The sequence below is a fragment of the Cibotium barometz genome, chromosome 45 (genome assembly GCF_041138505.1).
Source record: "Cibotium barometz isolate CiBa-2024 chromosome 45, ASM4113850v1, whole genome shotgun sequence".
Taxonomy (NCBI): domain Eukaryota; kingdom Viridiplantae; phylum Streptophyta; class Polypodiopsida; order Cyatheales; family Cibotiaceae; genus Cibotium; species Cibotium barometz.
Window position 1 is genome coordinate 37,628,038 of NC_141090.1, and position 20,163 is coordinate 37,648,200.

At 45.8% G+C, this 20,163-nt stretch overlaps 1 protein-coding gene across 1 annotated transcript in view; it reads right to left on the reverse strand.

Annotated features, from left to right (window-relative positions):
- Positions 1-20,163, reverse strand: part of LOC147612719 (cyclin-dependent kinase-activating kinase assembly factor-related / CDK-activating kinase assembly factor-like protein) — a 72,735-nt gene that overhangs the window by 24,584 nt on the left and 27,988 nt on the right. The gene's annotated exons all lie outside the window — the stretch shown is intronic.

Consider the following 20,163-nt stretch of genomic DNA (forward strand, 5'->3'; position numbering starts at 1 on the left):
AAGCCACTTCATTGATCTTCTCGATCACTTGAAAAGGCCCATAGTACCTGGTTGCAAGCTTAGGATATGCACCCTCCTTGCCAGGCCTCTTTGCAAGTCTTGCTTTCTCAAATTTCAGCAATACCCAATCATTCTCTTTAACATCCAATTGCCTTCTATGCTTGTCGGCAGCCTTTTTATGCTTGTCTTGTGACGCACCTGAGCAAAAGCAATATCCAAGTCTCTTACATACTCATCAGCTACAAATATCTCATCCTTTGTGCGAAGGATGGGTGGCAAAACCACCTTACCATCAACAATCTCAAACGGGGCCTTTCCCGTAGATGCATGCACTGTGTTGTTGTATGCAAATTCCACAAGCGGTAAGTACTTCTCCCAAAAAGACTTCTGATCCGCCACATAACATTTCAAGAGATCCAACACAGCTGAATTTGCAGCTTCACTTTGCCCATCCGTTTGAGGGTGATAAGCTGATGAGAAGTCCAATTTGGTGCCCATATTATCAAATAAGGCCCGCCAAAAGAGACTTGTAGTCTTGGGATCTCTATCCCCCACAATGGACTTCGGCATTCCATGATGTTTGAACACTTGTGCAAGATATATTTTAACCATATACTCAGCTTTGATGGTCTTTTTGACCGGCAAGAAATGAGCTTGCTTGCTAAACCTATCCACAATTGTCCAAATTGCATCATTACCCTGTTGGGTACGTGGCAAGTCCATAATGAAATCCATTGTAATACTTTCCCATGGCTGCGTGGGAATAGGCAATGGCTGAAGCAAACCTGGTGCCTTTTGCCTATCAAATTTGACCTTTTGACAGGTGATACATGCACGTACATGTGCGTCTATGTCCTTCCGCATACCTGGCCAAAAGAAATACCGCTCAATCATGTGCGTAGTAGGCATTATGCCTCTATGACCAGCATATGGAGGAGCATGGCACTCATCCAAAACCTTTTGCCTCATGTCAGACACCACACATAGGCAATTATCTTTCATGAGATAACCCTCTTTGATCACATATGAGGCATGTGCATGACCAGCCATCAAATCAGCCCAAATAGTGGCAAAATCAGCATCCGTATGATACAAATCACGCATGGTAGACAAGTCCCCATGAGAGGCAACCGAGATAGCTGCTACATACGGCTTTCGTGACAATGCATCGGCCACTACATTCTTCTTTCCCGGGGTGTGCAAGATCTGAAAATGAAACATAGAGAGGAAATTGGCCATCCTCATATGCTTCTCTGACAACTTAGTTTGAGTAAGAAAATACCTCAAACTCTGGTGATCTGTCTTCACAGTGAAATCAGCCCCAAGAAGATAATGTTTCCATATAGTAAGTGCATGAATTACAGCCAAGAGCTCTTTCTCATATATGCCAAGAGATAGCTCCGCATCATGCAATCTACGACTCTCGTAAGCCACGACATGTCCCTCTTGATTGAGGACAGCCCCTATGCAATTTCCAGATGCATCACATTCCACACAAAAAGGCTTTTGCAAATCCGGAACGATCAACACTGGACCATGAGTAGTTGCATCTTTCAATTTGAGGAATGCATCTCTCTCTACATTAGTCCATTTGAACACGGCCTTCTTCTTTGTCAAATCATGCAAAGGAGAAGCAATCCATGCAAAGTGCCGAATGAACCTGCGGTAGTAAGAGCATAATCCAAGAAAACTACGGATCTCATGCACCGAACTCAATTCGGGCCAATTCCGAATTGCATCAATCTTTGTAGGATCCATCCGCACTCCATCTTTGGACACAATATGCCCAAGATAATGTATCTCTGACAAGAAGAACTCACTCTTCTTTGCATTTATGAAGAGTTTATGCTTATGGAGCTCTTCAAAAACAATAGCCAAATGAGCTTTATGTTCTTCTTCGGTCTTCGAGAAGACTAGGATGTCATCGAAGAAGTGTGTACAAGCCCATAAGTTTTATAGTACATAGTACACTTAGTACTTTTAATGTACTAAGTGCACTATGTGCACTAGAGCAAATATACATGTGTGATAGGGGAGTCACACACTCATATATACTTTGTGAGTTGACTTATCCCCATATGTCTCTCTCTCTCTCTCCCTTCTTCTCTGTGTGTGTCTCCCACATGAAACCCTAACTGTTTCAGCTGAGCTTCTTTAGCTCCCTTCACAAGAAGCCTATAAATAGCAAGGATGCTCCTCATTGTAATCATTCTCTCCCTTATGGAGTGGATCAAGTACTAGGACAGATTTTGGGTGTGTTACACCTTTTTAGCAAGGCAGCCTAGGGCTGTAGACTGAGTACCTTTTTGTACTATATGAAATATACTGAATTTCCAGCATTTCTCTCTCTCTCTCTCTCTCTCTCTCTCTACTCTCCCTTCTGTTGCGTTTTTGCATCAGCATGTTCTCAGTGGTGTTTAGGGATGAAAGAAGACTCTCAGAGCTTCCGCGTGTTACATTGGTATCAGAGAATCAGGCTCAGCAAAGCTAAACAGTGATTCAGTTCCATATGATGGTGTACAGGTCCAAGTACATGGATACGAAGCCCAAGGTAAGGAACACAGAATCAGGAAGAGCTCCCAGGAGGTTTGTTGGTGGTGTTCCACAAAGCTAGAGGGGATGGCAGTCCTATGAGCCAGATAGGTTCTCGGGCAACTGTCCCATGGGAGGATTATCCTCCAAGGGGTGATGTGAGAGTGCCAGACTCATTTCTCAGGAATGAAGACCAATATAGTGTTCAGAGTCAGTGTAGGAATAGATTGGGGACTGGAGGGAACAGATGCATAGATCTTATTCACAGTCAAAGTGGTTTTGGAGACTGGGCCGGTTTTCAGTGAAAAGGGTTGCCAGAGTTGGATGGATGACAGAGGGACTTCGGGAAAGATTGGGATGATAACAGTCATCCAAGGAACAAGTTGAAAGCCCATCATCAAGTTTAGTAGAGGGGGATGTCATGTGCAAGCATTGACATGAACATTTCCTAGAGCTAATCTAGAAGGTGCAGCCAAGAAAAAGATCATTAGAGCTAGGATTTGGAGCACAAAGTACGGATATGGCAGTAGGTTGAACTTGGAGCAAGGCATGGAGGACTTGGAAGGCTCAGTCGGCTGCAAGACAGTGGAGTCGGCTGTACCAGAAGAAGGCGGTCCCTTCTGTCTGCGTTTTTGCATTAGCATGTTCTCAGTGGTGTTTAGGGCTGAAAGAAGACTCTCAGAGCTTCCGTGTGTTACATTGGTGTCAGAGCATCAGGCTCAGCAAAGCTAAACACTGATTCAATCCCATATGATGGTGTACATGTCCAAGGTACAGGAAAATATATGGATACGAAGCCCAAGGCAAGGAACACAGAATCGGGAAGAGCTCCCAGGAGGTTTGTTGGTGGTGTTCCACAAATCGAGAGGGGATGGCAGTCCTATGAGCCAGATAGGTTCTCGAGCAACGGTCCCAAGGGAGGATTATCCTCCAAGGGATGATGTGAGAGTGCCAGACTCATTTCTCAGGAATGAAGACCAAGATAGTGTTCAGAGTCAGGGCAGGAATGGATTGGGGACTGGAGGGAACAGATGCATAGATCTTATTCAGAGTCAGAGTGGTTTTGGAGACTGGGCCGGGTTTTTAGTGAAAAGGGTTGCCAGAGTTGGATGGATGACAGAGGGACTTCGGAAAAAGATTGGGATGATGACAGTCATCCAAGGAACAAGTTGAAAGCCCATCATCAAGTTTAGCAGAGGGGGATGTCATGTGCAAGTATTGACATGAACATTTCCCAGAGCTAATCCAAAAGGTGCAGCCAAGAAAAAGATCATTAGAGCTAGGATTTGGAGCACAAAGTACGGATATGGCAGTAGGTTGAACTTGGAGCAAGGCATGGAGGACTTGGAAGGCTCAGTCGGCTGCTGCAAGACAGTGGAGTCGGCTATACCAGAAGAAGGCGGTCCCTTCTGTCTGCGTTTTTGCATCAGCATGTTCTCAGTGGTGTTTAGGACTGAAAGAAGACTCTCAGAGCTTCTGCGTGTTACATTGGTATCAGAGCATCAGGCTCAGCAAAGCTAAACACTGATTCAATCCCATATGATGGTATACAGGTCCAAGGTACAGGAAAGTATACGGATACGAAGCCCAAGGCAAGGAAACACAGAATCGAGAAGAGCTCCTAGGAGGTTTGTTGGTGGTGTTCCACAAAGCTAGAGGGGATGGCAGTCCTGTGAGCCAGATAGGTTCTCGGGCAACGGTCCCAAGGGAGGATTATCCTCCAAGGGATGATGTGAGAGTGCCAGACTCATTTCTTAGGAATGAAGACCAAGATAGTGTTCAGAGTCAGGGTAGGAATGGATTGGGGACTGGAGGGAACAAATGCATAGATCTTATTTAGAGTTAGAGTGGTTTTGAAGATTGGGGCGGGTTTTCAGTGAAAAGGGGTTGCGAGAGATGGATGGATGACAGAGGGTCTTTGGGAATAGAGTGGGATGATGACAGTCATCCAAGGAACAAGTTGAAAGCCCGTCATCAAGTTTAGCAGAAGGGGATGTCATGTGCAAGCATTGCCATGAACATTCCTAGAGCTAATCGAGAAGGGGCGGCCAAGACAAAGATCATTAGAGCTAGGATGTGGAGCACAAAGGACAGATATGGCAGTAGTGGACTAGGAGAAGGACATGAAGAGGATAAGGTGCTGTTGGCTGCAAGATAGGTGCTGTCGGCTGCATGACAAGGTAGGCGGCTGTACCAGAAGAACAGGATTCAGGCGCTTCAGCGTGTATGGTGGCCAACCAACAATTATGGAGAAAAGAGCCCAGTCGGCTGGCAGACCATCGGCCAGCTCTTCTAGTGTCCAAGAAGCCTATAAATAGCAAGGATGCTCCTCATTGTAATCATTCTCTCCCTTATGGAGTGGATCAAGTACTAGGACAGATTTTGGGCGTGCTACACCTTTTTAGCAAGGCAGTCTAGGGTTGTAGACTGAGTACCTTTTTGTACGATATGAAATATACTGAATTTCCAGCATTTCTCTCTCTCTCTCTCTCTCTCTACTCTCCCTTCTGTCTGCATTTTTGCATCAGCATGTTCTCAGTGGTGTTTAGGGCTGAAAGAAGACTCTCAGAGCTTCTGCGTGTTACAGTAGGACACTTCATTGATCTTGTCAACCACTTTGAAGGGTCCATAATATCGGGTAGAAAGCTTTGTGTCACCATTTGGCCACCCGAATGGTTCACTCTTGCTTTCACACTATGTACATATTGGATTGGTGTCCATAGCTTATGGAATGTGCCTATGCATGTGATTGACACGTGTCATGCTGTATAGTTGGATATGATATTCCGCTGGGACTTGATGTTATCATGCCCGAAATATTTGGAGGACTTGGCTTTCCGTTGGGACTTGTGCCTTTGTGTACATGCCCGGAAACGCCCGGAGGATTGGCTATCCACTGGGTCTGGTATCGCATATACTTGCCTGGAAACGCCTGGTCTTATATGGTTTCATGAACGGAAATTGCTCATGCCAATGCTGCATTGCATAGCATCTTTATGTGCTTGCCTGCAAATGAAATTGCATGCTGTTTTCATGCCTGCATGACCTATGTGTAGTTCCGGGCTAGGGGAGACGCCCGCCCGTGAACCGTGCGTGTGAAACTGTCTGCTGACATGGTTGTGTGGCATGTGAACAGGTGGTAAGTATTACCCAATCTAGGCTCAAATAGCCCTTAGGACTTAGCCAATATTTATAAGTGAGTGCGTTCCCATTTCATTAAAGTTTGGGCGCCCAAAAGTCACTTATAAATTATGACCGCTTCCAAGTTCACACTCACTGACATCCCGAGGCGGACAAGACTCAATGTCCAGGACCTGATCCTCCCCTTTTACTCATAAATGGGCATCTCCCCATGTCCCTTCACTTGATTGGACCGCAATTCACTTACTTATTAAGAGAAATTCGTGTTTTCTCTTCATGAGGATTTTTGGAGGCTGAAAACTCTGTTTTTCCACCATTTCTCTCCATTTCCAAGCTCTCCATAGCCATACCCAACTTGCTAGGGTGTTTTCCAAGCTTCCAAGAGTGTTTCCAAGTTGCTAATCACTCTCCTACTCACTCCCAATGACTGAAATTCAGCAAAACAGCTCTCATTTTTGCTGTAATTTCTGGTCTTTTTGTTGAAAAACCCTAATTTCAGCCTTCCTTTCTCAAGTTGAACCATAGGGGAAGCTTTCCCAAGGTTCCCTTCATCCTCTTGAAGACTTTTGTCGTGAAGGATTGCGGCAAATCGAAGATATCAACACTTCTAAAGCTTCCAACGCGAAGGCTTCCGCTTGCAACAACTTCTATGAAGACTGGTAAGGTAATTGGACAATGTATTGTGATTACTTACTCAGTAGAAGGGCAGGACTCCTTGTTTAGCCGCCCTGTGTAGTATTTCTCTTGTCCTATGTGCTCTTGAAGATGTTGCTACCTTGCTTGGTAGAACATAGAGCCAATGGTAGAGAATATGGGCACTGAAGTCGGGCCGGGCATCAAGGCAGCTCCTTGGTGATCTACATCGACATACAATTGTTTTCTAAATGCTGAATTTCATATGCATTGGCATGGAGGATTTGGCAATGGATGCCCGTGAAACTATGTATTGAATTTCTCCAATAGTAATACAATTTACTCAAGGGAGGGGTCGGCCGTTCCGGCTCATTGTGTGCCTCTTGTCAATTCAGCAATTTACTTCTTGTATTTGAGCAAGTATCCTTCAAATCTTAGTGTATTTAAGTGTATTGATTAGCATTGTGTTCAACCAAGTTACATTGGTATCAGAGCATACGGTTCTCTTTCACTTCTATCGTGAGAGACGATCACCGTGAACACTAGCTATCTGTACACTTAGAACATTATGGGCAGCCATACAATGAATGTTGGAGATGCTAATACAAGAGGCAGGGATAATGAAATGCATGCCTCCAATGCTTTACAGGATGAGCAAACTCATGTGGTGCACAATAGGGAACATGAATATGTGGGACAGCCGTCTCGTGGCAAAGAGAAGATGCAAGAAGAAGAGTCGATAGTCTTGAGGACTGAACTTACTCGTATGCAGGCTCTTTTCCAAGCACAAGAAGAAGAATTGAATCTCTATCGCCGCGAGGATCCATTGGTACATGACCGTTTGAAGGCCAAGAAAGCTGAATCTTATATGGATCATGCAATGGCAATGATTGCTCAAGAGCTGCACATGCAACCGAGGGATGCAGCACGTGCATACTTGGCTCGTACCGAGGATGCCTATGCAGAAAAGGCAACCATCCCACATGTCTTGGAATCCCGACAAGTGCCTGAACAAGAACTTATGTCTAAGAGGATGAATCTCCATGCGATGGGAGAGGAACAATCAGTGACTTCACGCCATGCAGGAATACCTCATGTAGCCCGTGAAGAATACAATGTTTATGGCAGTGGTCAAAATGTATGTCAAATGCCATTGCCGGCTGAAAATGTACATGCACAACACATGCAACATGGGCTGCAATTTTCTGTTGGTGCAGGTATTCCACGTATCTCTCATGCCACTCATGCCTTTGAGTGTGCTCGTGAGGGAGAAGTTATGGCTGAAAATGTATCAATGCATGTTGAGGGGCCAGCCATGCCTCATGCTTACAGGGCACATGTATCTATGGCTTATGCATCACCTTGTGGTCCAAAAATGATGCCAGTTACAGGGGCTGTCCCAATGGACAAACATGGGGGAAAACATGTTGAGATGCACACACATGCATCAAAGTCTCGTGACTTCAAAGCCGGAGACAAATCTGTGAAGTTTGACACATATCATGGAGAATACGATGCATCAAAGGCACTTGCTTTTATTGCCCAGTTTGATATTGCTTTCAGTGATGAGGATTTCACTCAGAAATCCATGATCCGGCATGTAAGCATGTTCATGAAAGGCACTGCTGCCCATTGGTGGCTCACGGAGAAGCTCTCACCGAATCCCGTTAGATCATGGGAAGAGTTCAAGGAGAGGTTTTATGCCTCCATTTATGCATGTCACCGAGGCGGAAAGGAAGAGAAGGTTTCAATCGGGATTGCAACCCGTGTACAAAGCGGGATTACAAATGTATCCTGGTCATACCTTACACCAATTAATCGCAGCCGCCACCGCCACCGCCACCGAGCAATTGGAACTCAAATTGAGTCGATCCAATAAGGCTAAACCCTCATTTCAAGGCAAAGAGAGGGCTGTCCAAAACCTGCAAAATGATGGACAGCCACCTAAAAGGGACCAAAACCAAGCTAAATCAAGTCCAAAAGCTGAAAATAAGTTTGCTAAAAAGCGCCCTTATAAGCCGGCAAACTTTGGTCTTAGTGCTGAGAAGAAGGAGCAATATATGCGTGAAGGCAAATGCTTTACTTGTGGCAGCACTGAGCACATGGCAAAAGCATGCCCAAATAAGAAGAACAAAGCTGAAAATGCTAATGTACCGAAGCCTAATGTGCATATGGTTCCGGATGTGCAGGGCAACACTTCACATGATAGCAAAGATAGGGTTGTATGCAAAGCTTGGGGACAACTCAAGGATCAGCCCGCTTTGTTCATGTTTGATGATTGTGCATCTGAAAATTTCATATCCACTCATATGGCAGCTGCTTTGGGTATTGAAGCGGAGGACATGGATCCTCAAATTGAAGCAGGGGCTGCCTTTGTTGGTAGAGAAGTGCAGGTCATGCCTATTTTTGGCAAGTTGCGCATACACATTCAAGGCTATGTGGATCATGAGGATTTTCTTGTGGCGCCTTTGAATGGCTGTGATGTATTGCTTGGAAAGCCTTGGCATACACGTATTGATCCATGCAAGGCTTACAAGACTAACAGGATCACCTTCATGCATAAAGGCCGAGAACATGTAATTGATGCTGGTGAAGAGGGTGATACCATTCTCCTTGTATCTCATGTACAAATTAAGAAAGTAATGAAAAAGAGTATTTTTGCGTACTTGATTTTTGTACGAGATCCTGTTGAGAAAAATAATGTACATGTAAACACTCTTTGTAATGATAGGCTGAAATTTTTGCAAGAGCACAATCATTGTTTTGCTGATGAGTTACCAAATGAGTTACCACCCGTACGACCGGAAGATCATCGCATTGATCTTGTGCCGGGTAGCTCACCACCTAATAGGCCAGCCTATCGTGTAAGTGCATCCCAAAAAGAGGAGATCATGAAGCAAGTGAATGAGCTTCTTGAGAAGGGTTTGGTTTAGCCAAGCTCTTCTCCATATTGTTCACCCGTCCTCTTGGTTCAAAAGAAGGATGGATCCTTTCGTATGTGTGTGGATTATAGAGCTTTGAATAAGCTTACCATCAAGAATCGATTTTCGATCCCACGCATAGACGACATCCTTGACAATTTGGATGGATCGGCATGCTTTAGTCGAATTGATCTCAAGAGTGGATATCATCAAGTGCGTGTAGTGCCTGAGGATGTACACAAAACTGCTTTCAGGACAGCATTTGGGCTTTATGAGTATCTTGTTATGCCTTTTGGTCTTACAAATGCCCCGGCTACATTCAATAGAATGATGGATCGCATATTCCGTGGGTACAGGAAATTTACAGGTGTCTATAAGGGTGGGCATAATGCCTTTACCCCAACAACCTCCCACTTAAAGGCAATGTGCCCTTAAGTGAAGGAAAAGAAAAAATCAGCATGTACATGATAATATACAAGGCCATATCAAGGCTGAAACTGGCCTCATCCAATGCCCATCAAGTGTCTGCAATGAGCAAACCGCTCTGGAGACAAACTCTTTGTCAACAGATCAGCCGGGTTGTCATCCGTATGAATCTTGACAAGCTGAATCAGCTTGTCCTCTATCACCTCTCTGATGAAGTGATACTTCACATCCACATGCTTCGTCTTTGCATGAAAGACAGGGTTCTTTGCCAACTAGATGGCACTCTGACTGTCACAATGCAACAATGGAATATCCCCTGTATAACCCAAATCAACCACTAACCGAGATAGCCATAATGCCTCCTTGCAAGCCTCTGTGGCTGCAATATACTCGGCCTCTGTAGTAGATAAGGCAGTGCACTTCTGCATCCTGGATATCCATGACACAGCACCTCCTGTGAATGTAAACACATAACCGGTAGTAGACTTCCGGTTATCTGGATGACCGGCATAATCCGAATCCGTGTAACCATGCACTAATGCATCCTGTTTGCCAAAGCAGATGCACATATCCTGTGTGCCCTTCAGGTATCTCACGACACCTTTCACTGCTTCCCAATGCTTCTTGCCAGGGTTGGCCATGTATCTAGTAACCACTCCCACTGCAAATGCAATGTCCGGCCTTGTAGCAACCATGGCATACATGAGACTGCCACAAGCTGAAGCATACGGAATCTTGGCCATATCAGCCCTGTCACTATCTGACTGTGGGCTGTCCATAGCACTGAGTTTCACATATGGAGGCAAAGGAGTACTAGTCTTCTTCCCCCCCTCCATATTGAACCTCTGCAAAACTTTGCCAATGTATTCCTTCTGAGACAAATACAACACATGCTGATTTCTGTCCCGAAGTATCCGCATACCCAAAATGTGATTTGCATCACCTAAATCCTTCATATCAAAGGTCTGATGCACCCTCTTCTTCAAGGCATCCATCTCTTTACGAGATTTCCCGGCAATCAACATATCATCAACATACAAGATGAGGATTAATAGACTGCCATCCAAAGCTTTCTTGGTGTATAAGCAGTGATCTATGTCACTCCTCGTGAAATCCTGGGATTTCATGAATGTATCAAATTTATGATACCATTCCCTTGGTGCCTGTTTGAGCCCATAAAGACTCTTTTTCAGCTTGCATACAAGCTTCTCCTTTCCATTCACTGCATAACTCTCTGGCTGTTGCATATATATCTCCTCATGGAGATCACCGTGAAGAAAAGCAGTCTTCACATCCATCTGAATCAAATCCAGATCATCATGAGCAACCAAAGCTAATACAGCTCTAAGTGTGGTCATTTTGACCACTGGAGAGAAGATCTCATCAAAGTCCACACCATATTCCTGCTTGAAGCCCTTAGCCACTAACCTGGCTTTGTATCTTGGCTTTGCATCAGGTGCAACTTTGAGCCTGTAAACCCACTTGCATGGCAAAACCTTCTTGCCTGTAGGCAAATGCACCAACTTCCATGTTCTATTTTTGTGCAGAGAATCCATCTCTGACTTCACAGCACGCTCCCAAAGAGCCTTGTCTGCCCTCTGTAAAGCCTCCTTATAACAAGAGGGCTCCCCACAGTCAGTGAGCATCAAGTAGTCAACCCCTCGAACAAACCTGTCAGGGGGTCTGGAGGGTCTTGTGGACCTCCGTACCCAATGATCATCATTTGCAGGTTGCTGTCCAGCCTGCATATCACCTATTGGTGGCTCCTGTTCCATGCCATAAGGTTGAAAGATCATGCCCGGTATCTCCTCTAACTGTGGGATATCCATAGGGATATCTTCTGCCATCTCTGGCTGTCCATTTGGACCATTTTCAGCACCATTTAAGGGCTGGTTTTGTTGCTGTAATGGCTGATTTACAGCCCTTGGTTGTTGTCCATGATGTCCATCATCATCAAAGATGACTCTGCCAGGCTCCTGTTGCCTTGCAGGTTCCTTATACATGCATGTTTCATCAAAAATGACATCATTGCTGCATATAATCTTTCTATTCACTGGATCCCAAAGTCTATACCCCATTTCACCTCTGTCACCATATCCTAGGAATATGCATTTGTGAGACTTCGGATCAAGTTTGGTGCGTATTTCCTTGCGTATGTACACGTACGCAACACAACCAAACACTCTCAAGTGCTTGTAGGACGGAGGCTTCCCTGTCCATACTTCCTCTGGCACTTTCCCACCAAGCCTCGTGTTAAGTGACCTGTTTATAAGATGAACGGCTGTCATAACAGCTTCAGCCCAAAAACCATGAGGTAACGCAGCATGTGACAACATAGAACGGACCTTCTCCTGAATGGTCCTGTTCATCCTCTCTGCTGTCCCGTTTTGTGGAGGATCATAAGGAGCAGAGAGCTCCCTCTTGATGCCTTTAGCATCACAAAAGTCCTGAAACTGTTTGGACATATACTCTCCACCATTGTCGGAACGCAAAGCCTTCAGTGTTTTGCCAGTTTGATTCTCAACATGAGCAACAAACTTCTCAAACACTGAGAATGTATCGCTCTTCAAACGAAGAGGATAAACCCACACCTTGCGTGTGGCATCATCAATAAAAGACACAATATATTTTGCCCCTCCCAAGGAAAGCTGAGGCATCTCACATACATCTGTATGCACAAGCTCTAACTGAGCATCTTTCTGTCCAAGAGCTTTCTTGTGGGGGCACTGGAGTTGCCTGCCATATATACAATGCTCACAAAACTGAAAACTTGAGAACTTTAGAGAAGGCAAGTAACCAAAACGAGACAATTGCATGGTGACAAACACCAGCATGCATGAAGTAAAGAGTGTCCACCTTAGAGCCTCTGGCAACAACCAGTGAGCCCTTACTAATCTTCCACTTTCCACTACCAAATGTGGTAACATAACCAGCATCATCAAGCTATCCAGTAGAAAACAGGTTCTTCTTGATCTCAGGCACATGCCTGACATCATGGAGCATAAGCTGTGAGCCATCTGAAAACACAAGCCTCACATCACCTCTGTCGAGAATCTGGCATGCATGGTTGTCACCCAAATAAACTACTCCTTCATTGCCAGCAGTATACCTGACAAACAAGTCTCTGCAACCTGTGACATGAAAGGAGGCACCTGAATCAATGATCCATGAGTGCATACCATGACCATCTCCTGCATGGAGTGAATGGGCATCAAGTGAAGACATGAATAGGACTTCATCCTCACTGTCACCTGCATGTGACACATTGACTTCTTCAATCTTGACTCCACTTTTGCCCTTTGGCTTTGCATCTTTGGCTTCATCTTTGTCTTTGTCTTTTCCTTTGCCCTTTTCCTTTTGATCATTCTTCCATTTGTAGCATTGCTTTTTGAAATGTCCCTTCTTGCCACAATAATGGCATTCCAAGTCCTTTTTGGAGCGGGACTTGCTCCTTCCCCGTTCTTGGCTTTTACCCCTTTGCTGGGATCTCCCACGTGCATTCATTGCATTGGACTTTCCAACAGAGTTGTTCTTCCTGTTCATCTCCTCTTGAAGGAGAGCACCCTCCACATCTGCATATGACAGCATAGCATTTGAATTGCTAGTGGCTGTCCTGAATGTGTCCCAACTCTCTGGCAAAGTGCATAAGAGAAAGGTGGCTTTGAACTCATCGTCCATTGCCAACTTTTGATTGATGACCTGGCTGACAACACCATTAAACTCATTTAGATGGGCTGTCATAGACGCCCCTTCCTTCATTTGAAGACCTATGAGTTTCTTCAACCAATACACTTTGCTTGAGGCACTTTGCTGGGCATACAAGTCCTGCAATCTTTGCCACATTCCCCAAGCTGTCTTCTCTTCACGTATGCTGAAAAGTAAAGAGTCTGACACAGACAACATGATGGTGGATCTTGCTCGCTCATCCATATCTTCCCTTTCTTCAGCAGTAAGAGAAGCGGGCATTACACCCCTTTCTTTGATGGGCTTGTGCTGCTTCTTCTGGAGCAACACATTATAGCACTGGGTTTGCCAAATGTCATAATTATGTGAGCCTTTAAGCTTCTTGATGTGAAGCAATGAAGAGCTCTCACCTGTGGTTGCCATAGCAATATGCAACCTTTGACACAGTCAATGCCTGACTCCCTGCAAGATGTGCAAACACTGCACCAAAGCACACAAAGTGCTCACAGTTGTTCTCCCAAAGTTTATCTCCCACTGCGGAAGCACGAATGCAACTCTCCTCCCACTGAATGTGATAAAATCACCAAAATCTGGTTGCTGCAGATTTATGACAGCACCTTAGATGTGCTCTGTTCCCCTTCCAAAATACTGTACAACAGTACTAAGTGCTCACCAATGATGTACTAAATCTGTACCGGCAAGTACAGCAGCTGAAAATGAGCCTTTTCCTCACTCAAATCAATGTACAGCCATGCCAAAACTTGTACAAAGTTGTACCAAATCTGTACCAGCAAGTACAATAGCAATAAATGCTCTCCTGGCTGTCCAAATGAGTGAAAATCAGACCTTGACAGTCCTCACCACTGCATACAACAGTCCCGGACAGAAATTGGGCAAAAGCCCCTTGACTGCAAGTGGATTACTGAGGGTTCAAGGCATAAAAGTCTTCCCTGCTGCTTTGCCAAGCTCAACAAGCACAAAATCTTGAAAAGCCCCTTGATTCAAGATCAATTTCTGATCATGGATGGTACATGAATGCACATGAAGGCATCCAGAGTCTTCACAATGCTTCCCCCTGGCCACATATACATCCAATACATAAAAACCCCTTGATTTACTGGCACATTGAGTGCTTGACAGGCATCAACACATTGCCCAAAACATCAAATGCCAGTGCCTGCATGCAAATCAACCCAATTGGCACAAAAGCCCTTTGATTTGCACTCCAATTTCCTGCAATTTAGCCCCGAATGTGAGATTGCTCACATCATACAGCATGTATGAATGCCCAATGGCACAATTACATCAAAAGCCCCAAATGTTAACACCCAATTTCCTGCCAATTGACCCGGAATGTGACCAATGTCACCCAATGTTGCCAATTGTGCTCAAATCTGAGCCATTAGGACCTGTACCTGCTCAATTGATGATAATGGACATGCAAATCCCAAAATTGAAGCAAATACCTTTGAAATTTCTGATTTCTGTTGCAGAAAGGGGGGGGGGGGGGGGGGGGGGGGGTCGTATTTGCTGACTCGTGTAGCCGAGTTCACATGCAAAGGTGGATTTGGTGGCGCAATACTTGCAGCTCTGGCAGCAACAATGGTGTGGCAACGTCGGTGGAGGCTGCTCAGAGAGCAGCGGGGGCATCATCCGCCGATAGGAGCTGAATCAGTTGTAGAAAGGCCGACTTTGACTGTCCTTCATGCACACCTGCGGGCGCAGCGCACTTGTGTTCACGCGCACACCTTGTGCCACCTCAGCTCGGGCAGCCAAATGTTAGCACTCAGGTGTCGCAGTGCTGAGAGTGGCACTCGAAAGCGTCAGAGGTGCAAATGGCAGCTGATGTTGACGATATTTCACAGTTGACAAAATAGTAGCGACGGATACTGCTGAGATAAAAACCCTAAAAAAAATGTAACCCTAAAACCAAAGCTCTGATACCAGTTGAAGGGAGCTAAAGAAGCTCAGCTGAAACAGTTAGGGTTTCATGTGGGAGACACACACAGAGAAGAAGGGAGAGAGAGAGAGAGACATATGGGGATAAGTCAACTCACAAAGTATATATGAGTGTGTGACTCCCCTATCACACATGTATATTTGCTCTAGTGCACATAGTGCACTTAGTACATTAAAAGTACTAAGTGTACTATGTACTATAAAACTTATGGGCTTGTACACACTATAAGGGTGGGCATAATGCCTTTACCCCAACATCTTGGACACTAGAAGAGCTGATGACTGCTGGTCGGCCAGCCGACTAGGCTCTTTTCTCCATAATTGCTCGTCGGCCACCATACACGCTGAAGCGCCTGAATCCTCTTCTTCTGGTACAGCCGCCTACCTTGTCATGCAGCCGACAGCACCTTATCCTCTTCATGTCCTTCTCCTAGTCCACTACTGCCATATCTGTCCTTTGTGCTCCAAATCCTAGCTCTAATGATCTTTGTCTTGGCTGCCCCTTCTAGATTAGCTCTGGGAATGTTCATGGCAATGCTTGCACATGACACCTACAGGCTTGCTTTACCCAGTCATTGGAAGATTCGCAATGCTTTTCACGTGAGACTTTTGCGGAAGTATGTGGGGCCAAATCCAGAGGAGCCTATCACAAAAGATCCGCCAGAGATTGATGAGCTTGAGGAGATCCTCTAGCCAGAGTAGATTGTATTTCAGAAGTAGAGAAATTTACCACATGGGAAGCTTTCCAGGAGATACCTTGTGAAATTTAAAAATTATTTGCCAATTGATGCAAAGTGGGTAGACGAGGATTATTTTGCTCACTACCCTCAGCTTTTGCAGGCATATCTTGAGGCTTTTCATTTGAGGACAACTGTTTAGAAGCCCGGGGGGATGTCACCATTTGGTCCATCTCCATTTCTGGAGCCACTTCTATGGGACTGTCACTCCATAGAGCGGTCAAATTTGTGCCATGTTCACATGGGGCCAAGCCGGTGTCCCATGTGAAAGGGCCAGTCTTTTGGTGTCGCATGGATGGGAGCCAGATTTGTGCCACCCCCGTGTGACCTGCTTCGTGCTCTATGGACGGGAGCCTGTTGGTGCCACCCGTGTATGGCCAGGATGGCGTCTTACCTATGGGATTGTCACTCCATAGGAAGACCAAGATATATATTCATATTTCTATTGCGCCAATTTTGTGCCCGACGGGGACTTTTTGTAAAAGTTTCATGAAAGGGAGATTTCGTCCATTACATGTGCACATGCATTTATGACTGCATGCATAAACTTGTTTTCAAATGATTTGTTTGCATGTGTTTGCCTGTTTTGCCGTGCCAATACACTAGACGGGGACACCCCCAGTGTACCATGGGAGTGCTACTTATTGACACATTGGTGTGGCATGTGAACAGGTGGCAAGTATCACCATTTTGGCCCTTTTAAAATGTAAAATCCATAAGCTATGGTTAACTTTAATGTTTATAAGCTAATGTATTTACACACATTTAAAATTTGGGCTGGACATTTTCTTTGGATGGTGCCCATAAGTATTAAATAAGTATTAAGGCTTTATAACCTTTTAAAAAAAGGTTTTGCATGGAACTTTAGAATATTTCCCCCACGTGGGTGGTGACCAGCTACTTTCTCTCCATTGCCTACTTTACCTCTACTGTACCCGCCTGTTCTGTACCCGCCTCCCACCTGCAACGTGTGCTGTACGGCTACTAAATTTGTACCCGCCTCCAACCTGTGTGAAACCCGCCTGTTCTGTACCCGCCTCCAACTTGTACCTGCCTGTACTTGTCGTACGACTGTTGTACCTGCCTTGTACCGACTTTTGTACCTACTGTATGACTGTTGTACCTACCTGTACCTATTGCCCGTGTGTTGTACCTGCACACGTGTGTTGTACCTGTCCAGTACCTGAATTGTACATGCCCAGTACCTGAATTGTATCTACCCAGTACCTAAATTGTACCTGTTGTATCTGTTGTACTTAAATTGTACCTGTTGTACCATATTGTGCCTGCTGTACCAGATTATACTTGTTGTACCAGGACCTGTACTTGTTGTACCAAGCCTAAACTTGCCGTACCAAGACCTGTTCTTATTGTACTAGGTGGACCTAACTGCATGGTGTCAGGAATTCATCACCATTGACTCCTGCTACAAGCAATACCAGATGCCTCATGTTTCTTATTTGTATAAACTTAAAATTTGCTAAATTAAGTTCAAAGATTTCTCCAAGTTTTGTGCAGAGCAAGAACAAAGCATGTTTAGCTAACCATACTCAAGAAGCTTTCCTAGTTTGGTTAGTTTTTCCCTAAGTAGTAGTGCTAACCGCACCCTCATAATTTCTGAGAGCCAGTGAAGGTTAGAAACACTAGGGAATCCTAGAGTAAAGCTTATCTGGGAGAACCAAGCAATGTTCCCTCCGCGGTGTATCCCTTTGCTTGTGCTAGTACGGGCGTGCCTATTGGTGCACGGGCCTGGAAGACCAGTGAAAGGCTGGTGTGCACCCAGTGAAGGTGGGAGTGTGCCTATGACTTGGGACTTCTTCGACTGTCCAGACTTCATCGACAAGTACCCAATTGTTTGAGTTGTATTCACTCCATGTGCGGAGAAATCTGGCCTATTGGCCCGTGACACTTATACATATAAATACTCCAAGAAATACAGATGTATTGAGGGGGGGCGCGGGGGGGGGGGGGGGGGGGGGGGGGGGGGGGGGGGGGCTTTCCAGCCCCAGTGTTGGTGTCAGTGTTACTGCTCATTTTCAATTTTAATGCTGCTGATAATGTCCTTTGTTGGTATTAGTTAAGTGCTCTAAAAATGTATATGGGAGCGGTCACATTGATCATGGTAATGCAAAACAGGGCCTTCTCTATACCTTTCTGCGGTGAGAATCTTTAGCATGCAAATTCACAAAGTAAAGAAAGAAGAGAATGAGAGAGTGAAGTAGACGACACCTTATTGGATCCCAAATACCCATTGAAAGTCCCCCCCCCCCCCCCCCCCCCTACAAGTAAGAGTATTTGATTATATTACTCTTTTAAGAATGTTGTACAATGCTTGAGAAAACAAGCGATATGAATGCCCAACGCAAGGACGAGAAGACCGTACGTCGGCTGAGTATCCACCAACTCCGAGGCACTGCAGAAGACTCTTCGGGCCACTGATACAAGTCCAAATAGCGGTAGGACTACACATATGTTGGCTGATTGCTGAAGAGATTCTTCCCTGTTTGCCTAGAGATGAGTAGAATGCTGAACTGCTGAATACCACGGCGTCCCCCCATTCCAAGGGTCCGTCCCCTCCGTCCCCTGTGACTATGATATAAGAACAAGCACACACACCTTCAAGCCTTCAAGCCTCTAGAATCAAGGAAGTTCAAGTCTCATTGCTCATTGCTCAAGCTTCAAGCCACACACACACACAAGCACTCTCTCCCTCAAGCCTCTTCCAACTTCCAAGCCTCTCACACAAGCACTCTCTCCCTCAAGCCTCTTCCAACTTCCAAGCCTCAACTTTCAAGCCTCAAGGAGTCAACCTTCAGTGCCTCACACTCTCTCTCCAATTACTTACACCCCATCCACTCATGGAGGCGGTTCTCGGCCATGGGCATCCAAGCTTTGCCGTACCGGCGAACGGGTGGCGCTGACAAAGTGCGAGCCCACCTCTTGCATGATAGTGGGCATGAGGTGCGGTTTTGCATGAATGTCATGCCCGGAAAGAGACGGGAACTTCTCGACGAGCTTGCCATCTACTACAAGGCGGTCGAAGCAACAAGAAGGACACCACAAGTGGCCGTGGATCCTGTCATGATGGGGAGAGGAACTCAAGCTTCTACGATGGAGTCATGTGGTGGATCGGGCCGATCAGTATCATACGTGGCATCACCTTCACCATCAAGTCAAAATGTTGCTCCATCCATCACGCCGGCACCCTCCATCTCCACGGCCTCTCAACCCTTGCACGGCCCACGGCGACAATCTATACTTGGGGAGAATTGGAACCCCAAGTTGAAGGAGGAGGTGGATATGGCGGTGGCCCGCTTCTTCTTCCACGACCACATTGCCTTTCAAGCGGCCAGGTAAGTGCGATCGCCAATTCATCATTCATGTTTTCATCATACTAGTCCCCTTCTCATTAGTAAATTGCTTTCTTGAATAGGTCGGAATACTTCAAGGCCATGGTTGGGAAGATTGCGGAGTATGGCTCAACCTATACGCCCCCCTCATCCGAGAGCTTGCGCACTACATTGCTCAAGAAGGAGAAGCACATTGTAGAGCAAGCTACCGACAACACAAAGCGGCAATGGGAGAGGAACAGAGTCTCCCTCATTGTGGATGGATGGAACAACACCCACAAGAGGAGTATTCATGGCATGTTTGCACAAAGATGCCTGAGGCTCTTCCTTCTGGAGCTCCGCAGACACAGGGAGTCCTTATTGAGGCCCAGACCAACTTCACCTGCCCAAGGACCACCACAAAGAGGTCTCATTGACTTCTTCCAGACTAGAGCTGGGAGAGCAGATCCACCCACTACACTCGACCTCCAAGTTGATGCAAGAGAGCCCAACCGAGAGGAGTGACACTATACAGGGCCATCGAGCAATGCAGAGCCCAACGTCCCCCACCCCATGCCCCCCACCTACGCTCGTGTCACCACAGGAGGATTTCCCACCACCACAAGACTTTCTCCTGCCGGCTCAGCTTTACTACATTGGGTACCATGATGCAGTGCCGACTTTCTCCTGCCGGCTCAGCTTTACTACATTGGGTACCATGATGCAGTGCCCTATGCGGGATATTTTAGGGTAATGTGAGAGCTTGACGCTCTTTGTACTGGGATTAGCTTTGTCATTTCA